Here is a 14,714-nt window from a genome sequence, read left to right as displayed (position 1 = left end):
TGAAACTGTAACCTCTCTGTACATCACTTTGACAATAAAAAAAATTTAAAAAAAAAGAAATACCTAGTGTCATATGTGAGAGTCAATGTATTTTCCAATATTATTTATTTTTCTTTATTTTGTCGTGTTTTTCTAGTCAACCAGAAATGGCTTCTCTGTGAAGGAAATACATAATAAAAGTAATAGTTCAATATTACAGAGGCTTTTGGACTGAGGTAAAAAAATAGCAAATCTCTTTTTATCAAGATAAGGTACAATTTCAAGAATGCAAATGGAACAAAAATACTGACAATTTCTTCTAGTCATTCTGAAAAACTTTTATTGCAATACCACATATGTTTACAATACTGCTTTTTATAAATGGGAAGTACAATGAATAAACATGGTGTCATCAGTTCCCCCTGATCTCATCTAGGATTCCAGAATCTATTCTACTGGCACTGTGCTGGCTGATTCAGGTACAAAGATGGAGACCACATGATAATTCATCCTTCAGCCTTCACAGTCACTGTCTTTTGAGTCCTAATTAGCAGGTATGACAGTGGGACATTTGTAGTCATTTTCTCAAGGGCATAAAGACAGGAATTAATGAAAGAAAAATTATAATTTGAATCTTTTGTGTCTTTCCAACATTTGAGAATTCTTTTGGTGTAATGAAGGAACAAGTATAGAGGCAAACAATCTCACATGCAATTACTAATGTTAAACTATGACAACTCCTCAAAGGAAAAGAGATCGGGAATTACAAATATGCTTCTGTTTTGGTTTTGCACCTATATACATAAGTATGTACTTTGAACTATCTTTATATCCTGAAGTATCATAAGTGTTCTCTTCCTAAATTCATAAGGCCAATCTGCTGATAACCTAGCCGCTAATAGTAACTAATACGCAACAAGGGATTGCTGGCTTTTTCTGAACTCAAATAATTCAAGAGCATACAAGGACCAGGTTTTGTATGTAAGATTTTCAAAATACTTCTAACCTTTCAACTGATGTATATGTTGTTACTTTTAATATAAGGGATTGTATAGTATGAGAGAGGTTAAGATCCAAAGAAGATAATTGACTAACAGGAAACATGAGTCTTCTGGATATATTATTTTTCTTTATAATCCTGATGAGCTGCTCAGGGAGCTTATTAAGGTCATTGGAAACTGTACTAGAGAACTGTATGATCAGCCTATCAAAAACTGAGGCAAGCTTAGTAATGTACTTCCTCCCTTATATTTGCTAACTCTATCATTTAATGATTGGCTTTTACACTTCCTTGAGCTTTCCTGGGAAAGTTATCTGCCCTAGTAGAAAATATGCCTGGACTTTCCTTAGATTGTATTTTTTAAGGAATCAAAGCTAGGAGATTTGTGGGGTTGGGTAAGGTTCACTTAAATCTTTAGGGCAAAAATGATTTACACTATCTCTATAATCTTATCTGAGTATATTGGAAACCATGTTTACTGGTATTGGAAGTAGGAAATTCAAAGGGAATACCAAATTTGAGAGACACAGGGTAAAAAAAGAGAAATAACTACAAAAGCAATACTTGCAAAACTGTTTGGTGTAAGTGAACTGAACACCTGGGGGGGGAGGGAAAGGGGGGGAGGGAGGGGGGCATGAGGGACAAGGCAACAAACAGTACAAGAAATGTATCCAATGCCCAACGTATGATACTGTAACCTCTCTGTACATCAGTTTGATAATAAAAATTTGAGAAAAAAAAATGATTTATCTGAAAAAGTTTCATTTGTGTTCAGGTCATGCAGCATAGATGGACTGCGTATCCATGGAAGTGCCCAGGGGTGGATGTGGGGAGATGGGGAGAGAATTCACCTTGAATATGAAAAGCTCTGTGTAAGGCAAGATATGGAGTTTCAGAGAAATAAAAGAAAATGATGTGGAAATAACAACAGTTAAAACTATATTCAAAGCCTAGTTCAGTATTACCATATTTGATTTTTGTTTTCTGAGGGAGGCATCTCTTCTAACCTTATTTTATCAGAAAACACAGACTAAGGACAATTGAGAAAGTTGGCCAGGTTTTCAAAACTGGAGAAGCATTGAATTATTTAGGAATGCAGACTTTACAACTGAACTACCTATGTATGTGTCGCTAATACTTATGGGCTGTCACAATGAGTTCTGGGATGCAATTTCCTCTCAGTTAAATGGACTGATGACAGTTTTTACTACTGACTAGATAGGGAAATAAATAACTCAGTATTTTTAAAACAAATTTCAAGCAGTTTTAAGTAGTCTCACTTCAATGACAGTGTGTGCTATGGAGGGTAAAGGCAGTGCAAGCAAAATGATGATTCTAAATCACATTCTTTATATCTTCTACATTATCTTTAATATGTAAACAATAGTACATAAAGTTAATGGGGAAATGGAAAGGAGGACAAGGATTAGGAATGACTGAGAAAGGTAAGTACAAACTAGTAGTTGAAAATAATACTAGTGTTGGGGACATGGTTCAGGGAGGAGAATATTTTCTTGCCTAGAAAGCATGAGACTACAACAAACAACAAGAAAACACAAAAGAATAAAAGTCAACAGTGGCTCGTGCCTATAATTCTAGGAGTTTGAGTCTAGAAAGACCAAGAAGGTATTTCAGAAAATTCAACATACACCAAATCTACCCATAGATGGGCACAGTAGCCAGTGTCTGTCATCCCAAGCTATATGAGAGGTTGAGAAGAGGAGGATCACAATTTCAGGCAGAAGAGCCCATGAAATCCTGTGTCAAAACAGGGGACCTGCATGCAGAAGTATATACCTGTGCTCTCATCAATGGGAAGTCTGAAGAATGAAATTTTCTCTTCAGGAGCTCACTGGAGCAGGAAATAAGACTCTGCTAAAAGTAACAGGTTTAAAAAAAAAAACTGGAAGTTTGACTCATGGAAGCATGCCAACCTTGCTAGTGAATTTTACAAAACTCTTATACTTAATAGTATGATGATTCTTAAGTACTATTGCAATAATACCCCTAATATATGGATGATATGCTTTTACAGTACTGCTAAGTATATATATATATGCAAGGGGTAGAAGAATTTAAATCCTGTTCAATGTTTTCATCTCAGGGGACTTTACCTGGAAAGCACAATCCAGACAACAATGGATCACTGTAGTCTTACTTGCCTAATAGACATGGAATTTACTGTGGCTTCATTGATGTCATGTGGACATGTGAAGCCTATTGAGCATTAAAAAGGTGCCGTCAGTGAACATTCAAGTCCTAAGAGGAGTTATTGGAGAACTGACCAGACACATGAGACACAATTCATAAAAATAAAAGGCTAAATGGCACTACGGTATTTGTCCTGGCAATGTAATTAATTACAAAAATGTTGTCTTTTGTAATGCTTCTTAATTAGCCTTGTTTTAATTGAAAACGTTGTAATGCTCATCCGTTTTCAAAAACAGATTCAAAGCACTTTAAATGCATGCATGCGTGTGTGTATGTGTGTGTGTGTGTGTGTGTGTGTGCATAAATTCACAATGGTTCATGGAAATTTAATAATAGCAGGATTCCTGAAAATATTTACACCCCAACACTGTGTCTCTAATGGTTCTTCCAGGCAAATAGAAAATCCAGAATTTTACACAGGGTATTTGCACCATATTAAATGACAGGTATCTGTGTTCTTTTTGAATATTATTTCTGAGACAGTTGTGGGATTTGTTAAATAAATTTACATTTGAAATCACTAGTCCTCAATTATAATTCTGTGTTTTTTAAGAAAATGTAATTGAAGATGAAAATATTTAATTCTTTTTTAAAGAGTGATTTCATATATTCCTGTTTTAGGAAGGTAGTCCTTTGAAATCTACTATGTCCCTGAGATGCTAGGTGAAGGATTGGTTCTACCCCTGACCCCTTGTAATCCCTTACCACCCTCCCACACAAACTCAACTTCCCCTTTGACCTCAGGAGACCTATAGTCTGTTTCTCATTTGTAACTCTTCCTTTACCTAACTTAACAAGATTTTCTAACAGATCTGGTCACAACAGCTCTCCTCCCCCTTCCTAACTAAACAAAGTGAGTGATTCATTAAATTCTCATATGCTTCTGGGATAACCCCTTAAGAAGGTACTGCACTAAAGTGCTGGCTCCATCACAACCCAAAATGATGAAGGCAAGAACACTGCCACAGCTGCTACATCTGTTCTATCAGTCATCACTGGAAACACTGGGAAGTTTGCTCTTATTTTTGACCTTTGCTCTGGATGATTATAATACCAGGCTTTTGTACCTAGATAATTATACTAAGTGAGTATAATCTACATATGCAAAGATTTTTGTTTATGATGAGAAAAGGTACAATCATTCGTGTTTACGATTTTTGATGCTTTCAACATCACCATAGGGAAAATGAAGGGTTGTACGATTATATAATGACAGGTAAAATTATAGAACAACATGTAAAGCACATGTAATTTCATGAAATAACCATGTAATAATTACAAGTATGTATTTAGGCTGAATTAGCACATAAGCCATTACATGCTTATACACACAAACTATATATGGTTTGGTTTTGTACTTAAAAAAACTTCAAATATCTTCTAGAATACATAAATATATGTTAAATAGAAGTACATGTGAATAATATAAATATATTTATATGTGAACACTACATTTATAAAACTAATAACTAATGTATATTGGTGTATATTTACACATAGAAATATCTGTCCATATGACTTTAGATATTAGTTATATATCTGAAGTTTCAGCTTACTTTGAGGTTGGGGTAAAATGCACAGAGACAAATTACTTTTGCATTCAAATTTGCTTATAATATTATAAACTGAGATGTAAGATTTATCAAAATACTTCTTTTGCTGGAATATCAAATGTATATTTTAATTAAGTTTACAGAAGCCAGGAAACAGTAGATTTCACCTTTAACTCTTGCTACTCAGAAGGCTGAGACATGAAGCCAGCTCCGGGAGAAAGTATCTGTGAGATTCCCTTCCCAAACAAGTAAAATGTTCAACTGGATGTGAGGCTCAAGTGGTAGACTGCCACTCACCAAGAAGGAAGTTGAGCAAGCACCAGGTCATCACAGAATAGAAAAAAATACGTAAAGAATTCTACTTACATTTTAAGCTAACTTCTGGTTTAGATTTAATGTCTTTAGCCAATACTTTTTATTCAAAAAATATGGAACGGTTCCCGAATTTTCATGTCATACTTGCGCAGGGGCCGTGCTAATCTTCTCTGTATCATTCAAATTTTAGTATATGGGCTGCCCAAGTGAACACAGTCTAAAGTTTTAAATGTCACTTTTATTAAGATTTTGTTATTTGGTTCCCCTTTAAATGAAATCATCTAGTTTTCTTGATTTTGCCAATATTTTGTTTTCCTATGTATGTCTAAGTTACATATAAATTGATATGCTAATATAAAGCATATTGAATTATTTTTAATTTGGGACTGTTGTTGCATGTTTCATGTTACTGTATAATAATTTAGTATGGTTTGCTAAAAAGCCAAAAAACAAGTCTCATACATGCTTTACAATTTAGGAGACAATATGACTAATTTGCCTTTGATAAATCTTGTTGTATTTCAAATCCCTTTTATTTTTGAATATAGAACTTAGAGATTGCTGGTAATCAGAATTAATTCAGAGCCATTTGCTGGACAAGTACTCTGTCATTTGAGCCACATTCAGTCCATGAAACAAAACTTTTTAAAGCCAGCATTCATTCACTATTTTAAGCTTAACAATTTTACTGTATCTACTGGCAAAACTGTTTGGAAACTTTATATATAAATCTGTACTTTATATTTCTTGCCATAAACTAATATAAAATTTCTCATCATTCAATAAATTGATATAGTTTTATCTTAAAAGTATGAGAGTTGAAGTCAAATTTTATTATAAGTATTCTAAAAGATTTTAATTAAGTAAAATCATATATAACAAAACAGCAATGTAATCACTTTTTACCAAAACAAAGCAATTGATTGTACTATTTATTATTTGATTATACAACTAAGAGACAGAGACTCTTGAAATTTCAACTTTCCTTGACCCTAGAACCATGGTTGATAATATAGTCTGAACTAGAACTATAGAAATGAAAAGAGGTGAGACAAGGCAGGATTTCTTTGCAGTAATTTTAAAAGATTTTATAAAACAGCTGGTAATCAAGAATAATTACAATAAATTGTCACTGTTGTCTTATATGATTATAAAATGCCTATGAAATGTTAGCATCTTTACTGTAGAAAGAGAGTACAAGGAGAGACAGGAAAGATTTCATCTTAAAATACTTATTTTAGGAAAAGTAGAAAATAACAAATAAAAGATCTCTTAGACATACTGGAATTAGATACTTCCGAATCAACAGATTTGAAAAAGGTAAGGACAGACATTGATTTGACTATACGTCTCAGACATACTTCGGAAGAAATACTAGGCAAAACCAAGACAATAAATAATCTCATTTACATACATACTAGGAGCAAACAACAAAAACATAATGGATGTAAGACTCCAAGCTTTAGGCTAAGAAGGCAAATAAGTGAATGACTGAGAAAGTCTACTTCACATGGAAAGTTAAATTATGCAAAGGAAAATCAAAGTTCAGGACACATGGAATAATATGCTACCAGTTGAATGAGGGTGATGAAATAAAGCCTGGGACTATGTGATATAATTTAATCATGCTTAACAGGTGTAGGAAAAGCTTTTGGTAACTTGCTGGAAGCAGAAATTAAATGCTTTGAACTGTAAATAGGGAGGATTTTGTAAGGGAAGGAAAGATAATATTAGTAGTTAAGATAGTTATATTATAATTTAAGTTTTTTTCACTTTTTAAAGTTATATCTACTATATAGGATTATACCTTTCTAATAGCAAGAATTAATAGATTGGGTTTGCTTCTACAGTTTTCAACCTTGGGTAATTTTAATTAAAACCTAAGTAGATTGAAGTGAGAAATTAATTCCCAATTTGCAGCAAAATTAAAGATGGAAACAGTTCAGAATATTTTCATGTGACCAAAGTGAAGGCTTTTGTCTTAAAGCCATGTAATTCCATAACGAAATTTTTATACGAAGTAATTATCAATCTTAAAGACATCAATACTTATTTTTGCTATTACATTTGTATGTTTTCATTCTTAAGAAAAGCAAACTATAGGCAGCTAAACAGATTCTTACAGAGTTGGAAGGAACAGTAGTTTCAAAAGAGGTAAATGTCACTATCATTTCTGAGTATTCACAAAATAAATAATAATTTAAATGTACTGTTCTTGTGGAGGAATAAATAGCTATCATATTTTGTGTACATTTCTAAATAGTAAATGCATTCATTATCTCAGACATTAATGTTTTTTTTTCTTTCCTTAAATCATTCCCTTATCCTTCTGAGAGAGTCAATTGCCCTGGTGTAAAAATTAAATATGCAGAGAGATATATTTTCATTAATGATATATTGAAGCCTAAACATATTATAATAAAAACTTATCCCCTGTGGTTTACTCATACCTATAGAATCATGAGCATATAAATCAGGATCCTTTTCAATTGTCATCATTACCATTTCTCCACTTCCTCCAATCATGCTTCATACAAAAAATCACATATAGGCATGACCTCACAACTCTGCAACATGAAGATGAGATACTAAATAAGTGGCCATTGGTGTCCATAGAAAATATTCTGAAGTGTAGAACTTTAAAGTTAATATTTTCTGATTGCATTAGATATCTAGCTACAATCCATGATAAAAGTAAAAGACACTGTAGAAATCATGGATCAACATGGAAACGCTTATGAAATTATTCCATCTCCTTTCACCCTGGGAATGATATTATGGCCCCAAATCCTCCTTTCTACTTTAATTATCAATGAATAATATCATGATTTTCATGTCTCATCCATTCTTGGCAGGGCAAGGGAAAGAATCTGGATTCTTGCACATTGTTTAGTAGATTGAACTACAAATTAGGATTACCTTACAATAAAGCAGCATTGTTTCAGAGACAATGTTAACTTTGTGATTAATGAGGTGATGGATGAGGAACATATGACTGTTTCCAGGTCTACTCCAGCATTTTTCTAAACTTCAATCTCAGCCAAAACTGTCAGTACTAATGACAAGATGACCAGATAATGTTTCACCTGTGAGTGGAGATCTTGACTGCAATTTAAAATTTCCAAAACTTCCACAAAGCACAGTTGTTATGCAATGCCAAGATTTCTTTTTCCTTCTTCTTTCCAAAAAGCTTAAAAACAAATGGGATTGCAAATCTCTGAGGAGGAAAAGAAGCAGTTTAGTTTGCACTCTTGGATCTCTTTGAGTACAGGCTGATTAGGGGGGAAGTTATACTGCCCAGAGGCTAGAATAAGGAAACAAAGAATTTTGTATTAAGAAAAATCCTGACATCTTTTCTGGGATTTGCATGACACAATCATTCAAAATGCCTATCCTTGAAAAAAAATTAAGGAGTACAGAATTCAACCATTTCACCTTACATTCCAGATTGGTTGGAACTGAAGACTATGTATAATTAAATATCTCTATGTCACAATACCTAAGTATTCAGTGCTGGGGGTCTTGTTCATCTTTTGTGATGAAACTCTGGCTCGGAATAAACACAGTGATGCCAGCAATCTTCACACTGACAGAAGCTTCAAGCTATGATCAACTTTCTTATTAGTTAATTCAGAAAGAATAACTTATGATGTAGCTCAAAATATTGTCAAAATGTTGACAAGGTCCATGTTTCCTAATCAGAAAGACCTCCAGTTAATTTCAGATGTGTACGATTATCGAATTATTTTAAGCCATTTCCTCATCTTTGAAGTGAAAATTTAGCTTTAAATATGAGAAATTCTTTCTAGCACTCTGAAGCAGTCCAAATCCTAATAGTTTAGGACATAGAAGATTAAAAAAAAAAAAGAAAAAGAAATACCACCAAATGTCACACAGGCTCAACTCTCAATTTCATACATGAGAAAGTAAAATGCATTCATGCCCGGAGAAAGGTCATATAGTCCTACTGTTAAATTGCAGAAAGAACCCAATATCTCAATTGATTTATAAATGATGTTCATTCTGAAAAATGTACTTGTTTGACTTTTTAATAACTTATTTGATTCCACGTATTGAAATATTTGAAAGTATTGGCTGTGGCTGTGAAAGCCTGGTGTGTATGGTCAATAGCATAATGTATGTTTACACTATAAGTATCTTAGCACATGAAAATATTCCATACCTCCATGTGAACTTTGTCTTTTACAAGATATCTCAGAATGTTCAATGTGTTTGAGTAGACTTAAATTTACTTTATATTTCCCAAGTAGAATGAAAGCCAATAGAATACCAACTAATAGGAAATCTGATGAGCTTTTTTTCTACCATGAAATGAAATATTTACATTTATTCTATGTTTATCAATGTTGGCAGACTTCATTTGCATCAATTATTATCAAGTAATAAAAACAATTTGTAAACCTAGCTGCATGTGAGGTGCTTCTTTAATCACCAAAAACTCCAAACACTGGGGCAAGATGATTGTGAGATGCAGACCAGACTGGTTAAAAGAGTAAAGTCTGGCACTACAAGAATCAAAAAATAACAAACAAATCAATAGAAGGTGACAATCTATATTCTAATACAATTGTTAAGGAAGTATTTAAGTTTAATTTTAGGTTTATTATGTGTATATCTAATCACACGTTTGCCTTTCTTAGATTTTTTTAATGCTAGCCATAACTGTAGCTTTAAGAAAAAAAATAAACAGAAAGAAAGAAAGAAAAAATGACTGTCAATGGCTCAAGCCTGTAATCTTAGTTACTTAGGAGGTTGAGATCTGTGAATCAGGGTTCAAAGGCAGCCTGAGCATAAAAACCATGAGACTCTCCAACTAACTGCCAAAAACCTAGAAGTGGAGCTGAGGCTCAAATTGTACAGTAATAGATCTGAGAAAAAAAACAACTGAGGAATAGTGCTCTGAGGCTATGAGCCCCAGGACTGGTACAAAAGGAAAGAAAGAAGGGAAGAAAGAAAGGAAGGAAGGTAGTAAGGGAGGGAAGTAGGGAGGGAGAAGGGGAGGGAGGGAGGGAGGGAGGGAGGGAGGGAGGGAGGGAGAGAGAAAGAAAGATAAAATGATTTGTGAAGCAGGATTTCAGCATGTCTGGAAGTTGCTTATAGATACTTGTAAGTCGGTTTTTTTTGCAAGATCAAATAAACACATTCTTTTCTCTGGGCATTAATCTTTAAACCGAATTCTTCTAGATCATCATATAAAACTGTAAGTGATGGTTAGAGTTCAGTTATCAAGAAAAATATACTGTTAGATATAACATTGGATTTGCTTTAAAATGTACTGAAGCAGAATATCATCACTCAAACATATTGATAACATATTGATAAAAATATGTACAAACAAAATGGGACTGAAATTACACTTAGTTTAATTTCAGAACTACATTTATCCTTAAAAATGAAAGATGAACTTTTAAAAAAATGAATATCAAGAGTATGGCCAGAAAACAAAAAACAAAAACTAACAAAGAATAACAAAAATCAACCAGAATTGAAGGCATGGATAAATGGTAGAGTTGCCTGCCTTGAGTGAAGATGCCAAGTTAGCAGGGAAGTCTCTGAGTTCAGGCCCCCTTAACCAACACAAACGCATGCACACACACACACACACACACACACACACACACACACACACTTCTTTCTGATTACATGAGTAAAGGACATGAAGTAAGGATTATAGATACCAAGGTAGCAGTGTTTCAAAACTATCTAGAGTTTCAGAGATTTCTGGGAGATCACATTAATTCACTTATAGATTGTATCCTTCTTGACATCATACTCAAAAATATAGAACTTAACTTTGCATGGAAAACATTTAGTTGCTAAATATATCCTTTCCAGGAATATTTGTTCATACCCCTTTGTGTATGTCTGTTTTATAAGAATCATTCAGTACAGGACATTCATAGATGGTGATTACTATTTTATCTTGAAGAGCATCATGTAAGTTACTCAGAACAGTATATATTCAGTTAGGTTCTTCTCAAAATTGGGAGAAAAATACAAATATGGGATTTGGAGGTGGTTGTGGACTGTTTCTTCTTTTACATTTGTTTCTATTTTTCTTTTTCTGAAGAGGTCTTTCTTCTTCGTTGTATTCCCTGACAAGAGATTAAGGGCTTAGAAAGTCCTGACCCTACTTCCTTCTCTCAGGCTCCGCAAATTCTTTCCTTTTTAAAAAATTTTGTTGTCAAAGTGATGCACAGAAGGATTACAAGTTCTTCATAAAGTAAAGTCTGCTGGACTTTAAAACATTTTGGAGCATATTTCCAAAGATTGTGAAATACATATAAAACCAAATTGCTGCAGATATGTACCATTTGGAGGTCTTTGCATAGCACATAATTTACAGAGATCTGGTTAATTTACTACTACTCTACTCCCAACTTAATGGAAAAGAAAATAAAAACAGAGACAATATAGTTTACTAATGATACCAAAATGTGAACTCTAGCATTCTGAGTCTGGACCCCACCCCCATTTACCATCATAATCTATTCTGATCTATATGTTTATCCATACAAAATACTCCAATCATGAGAATGTATCTTTAACATGGAATGACATTACTTTGGTTAGCCAAATTAAGTATCTATTAAGTATCTATTCCTCTATCTCTGGCTGCCTATTTTTAAATGAATTTACTTTCAAACACAAATCTCAAATATTCTTTGTTTATTAAGCAAAGTTGAGAGTCTTTAAAGATATGAATGGAGCATTAAAATAAGTCACTGAAGAAAAATTAACACCAAAAACAAAAAAAAAGCAATCATATAGCAAGATCTAGATAGCTATAGCTGGATGCCAGTGAAAGAGGTGATTAAGTTGAATTATAGAATCTGCTTCATAGATAATGAAGGATGATTTCACATAATTTTTGCACACAGTCCTGTTATATCCTCCAAGTACCTTTCAAGGTATAGCTATTATAAAACTTTAGGTCAGGAAAACATAAAAATGATGCATAAATGTCAGTAGAACTTTTACAGAGTTCTTAGTTTATAAGCTTTTGAAAAAAATATTAGGTAGTCCCATAGGCTCCTTAATAATTCTGTGAAGATATTATGTAACATACTGGTCAAGTATAAGTGATTTCATGATCCTCATTGGAACACTAAATCTCCTTTACAGATGCCAAACTTGCTGCAATTAATTATGCCAAGTTAAAAAAATCACTTTGATATTCGAAATTAACTTTTTCTTTGTAATTTTGTCATACATTTTTCCTCAAACTCATTGCTACAAACAAACTTTCTTGTCATATATCAAGCAATATAATATTAAAGACATCTTTCATAAAGTAAAAGGCACACAAAATTTCATGTTTTTTATTCCTAGCCCAAATTGCTAACCACTTCTACATATGACATTCAGTTGGTGGCCAGCCAGAAACCTTATTGTAGAGAATCCCAATGTATGAGAGTGTGTACCCTGGCACTCTTTGATCATGCACATTAAAGAGACATAAAGCCTCTAAAGAATGTTCTCCATTTTTGTCCAGGTATCACACACCCATAGATGCAGGTAAACACAACCTGTTTATATTAAGAATAAATCATTATGAATCACATATATATTTGGCTTTAATTGCCAAGGGAGAATAGAAGACTAGAAAAAAAAAACCTGAAATGGGAATTAAAAGTTGAATTCAAGCATTGAACTTCTCCTAGAATTTGATTTTGACCAAAGAACTCTACCTCTATTACCCTGGTCTATAAAATAAGGTATCATTCCTCATTCCTCAAAGAGTCCGTCTATAACAAATAAAGTACATCTCTCTCAAGTTACACCAAAAACACATTGAAATGTTTAACTGCTTTTATTTTTCTTTCCAAACTCACTGTGGATCACACTGTAAAGTGATCACTGAAGCAAACCAGCCAACACTTTACAGAAACCAGGAGTATCCAGCACATGCACACAATGTGTCTGTGACTTCCTTGTCTGTTGACAGACATCAGATCTTGTCACTAGTATAGTCAATGGGGTGCAAAATCCTGTGGAATTTGTTGAACAGGACACCACACATAACAATGGGAATCTCAGACACCAGCCATGTCAAGTGTTGTCATCACTGATCCCATTCCTGTTTTCACTCGGGGGGCCAGCCAGGGAGTCTGTTTTGTATATTAAACTGAAGACTGTTCAGATCAGGTCAGCTCTTAAGCAATTATTCAGACTTAAGAGCTTCACTTCAATTTTAGGACAATGATTTGGTCTTTAAAAACCTCAAGGTAATCAGTATTATTCTAATTTTGGTGCCCTAAAACTCTAACCTATCACGCATTCACCATCTGGGAGGGAGAGATACTAGGAATTCCATCTCTTCTATGTAAGACAAATGACCTAGTAAACATTTGACCTGTAAGTGATATGCTCAGGTTAAACACACAATTATTTATGTGTAATTTTTATTAGAATCAACACAAATACAGGTAAAGAACAAGGATGCATTGTTTTATGCATCCTCCGCCTTCTCTTTTTCCAAAGCATTGTCTTCAAGCTGCCTTTTGCCATAGAAGGTGATATTTCTTATCACAAGCTGTTAGTTCTCATTTCCAGGACCCATCCCAATTCCTAATGACTAGTGTTGGAAAAGTTCAGCAGAATCTTTTGTCATCAGGAAAGAACTTGGAGAATATTTTGATGGTGACATAAATGTTGGGGGATGCCACCCATTTCTAGATAATCTGCCAAAATGCTAAAAGTTTAGCATGGAAAAAAGGAGAGTTTCTTTATTATTAAAAAACCAGCAAGATCCTTTTCATAAGCATCCAGTTCATAAGCACGACAATTGGGTGGAGCTAAGCCTTGTTAAGATGTAGGTGGCTGTAGGTACATTACCCATCTGACATGAAAAAAGCAGCAAAACTTGTCTCTATATTAACATAAAGAAACATTTCATAGTGATAAAATTATTAATCCATGAGAAAACTGTATTATTTCCAATTTGTGTACACTTTACAATATAGCTTAAAAATAATATCGCAGAACAAGGGCTGGGAATATGTCTTAGTGGTAGAGTGCTGCCTTGCATGTGTGAAGCCCTGGGTTCCACTCCTCTGCACCACATAAACAGAAAAGGTCTGAAATGGCTCTGTGGCTCAAGAGGTAGAGTGCAGACTTGAACGAAAAGAAGACAGGGACAGTGCTCAGGCCCTGAATCCAAGCCCCAGGCTTGGGGGAAAAAAAAGAAAGAACAGAACAACAAAAAAAGGAGAAATTAATAAATTCCTGTGCAACCATGGAGAGTTAATACAATTGTCAATAACCAATTAAAATAAGCAGGTTAAAATATGAGTTTAAAACATCTAAAGTTTCACGTGTTTATTATGTTTAAGATTCACTGGTACAGAATTTTCCAAGTTTTTAAGGTGCCTTTGGACTGATTCAATATATTTGATCAGATTAAAATGGCAGGGAATATTTTCTTGATCCACTTGTCAAATAAGGGACATCATGCTTGATTCCATATCTCGACTATAATAAACAATGCTGCAATGAATATGGTCATTCTGGTGGCTTTATTGTAGCCTGGTTTGTGGTCAACTGGATAGATTCCCAGAATTGGGATTGCCAAATCATAGGGAAGCTCTATTTTAGTCTTTTGAAGAACCTCCATATTGCTTTCCAGAGTGGTT

General features: G+C 33.8%; 1 protein-coding gene and 1 non-coding gene across 2 annotated transcripts in view; both read right to left on the bottom strand.

The window, feature by feature from the left end:
- Agmo (alkylglycerol monooxygenase) overlaps positions 1 to 14,714 on the bottom strand; it is a 302,224-nt gene that overhangs the window by 222,293 nt on the left and 65,217 nt on the right. The window lies entirely within an intron of this gene.
- LOC125347387 lies at positions 5,166 to 5,272 on the bottom strand. Its single transcript, XR_007210175.1, has one exon. It is a non-coding gene; the product is annotated as a U6 spliceosomal RNA (small nuclear RNA).

Source organism: Perognathus longimembris, chromosome 2 (assembly GCF_023159225.1).
Source record: "Perognathus longimembris pacificus isolate PPM17 chromosome 2, ASM2315922v1, whole genome shotgun sequence".
Taxonomy (NCBI): Eukaryota; Metazoa; Chordata; class Mammalia; order Rodentia; family Heteromyidae; genus Perognathus; species Perognathus longimembris.
Note: the sequence above shows the minus strand (reverse complement) of the source record. Positions and strands in the feature narration are given on the sequence as shown.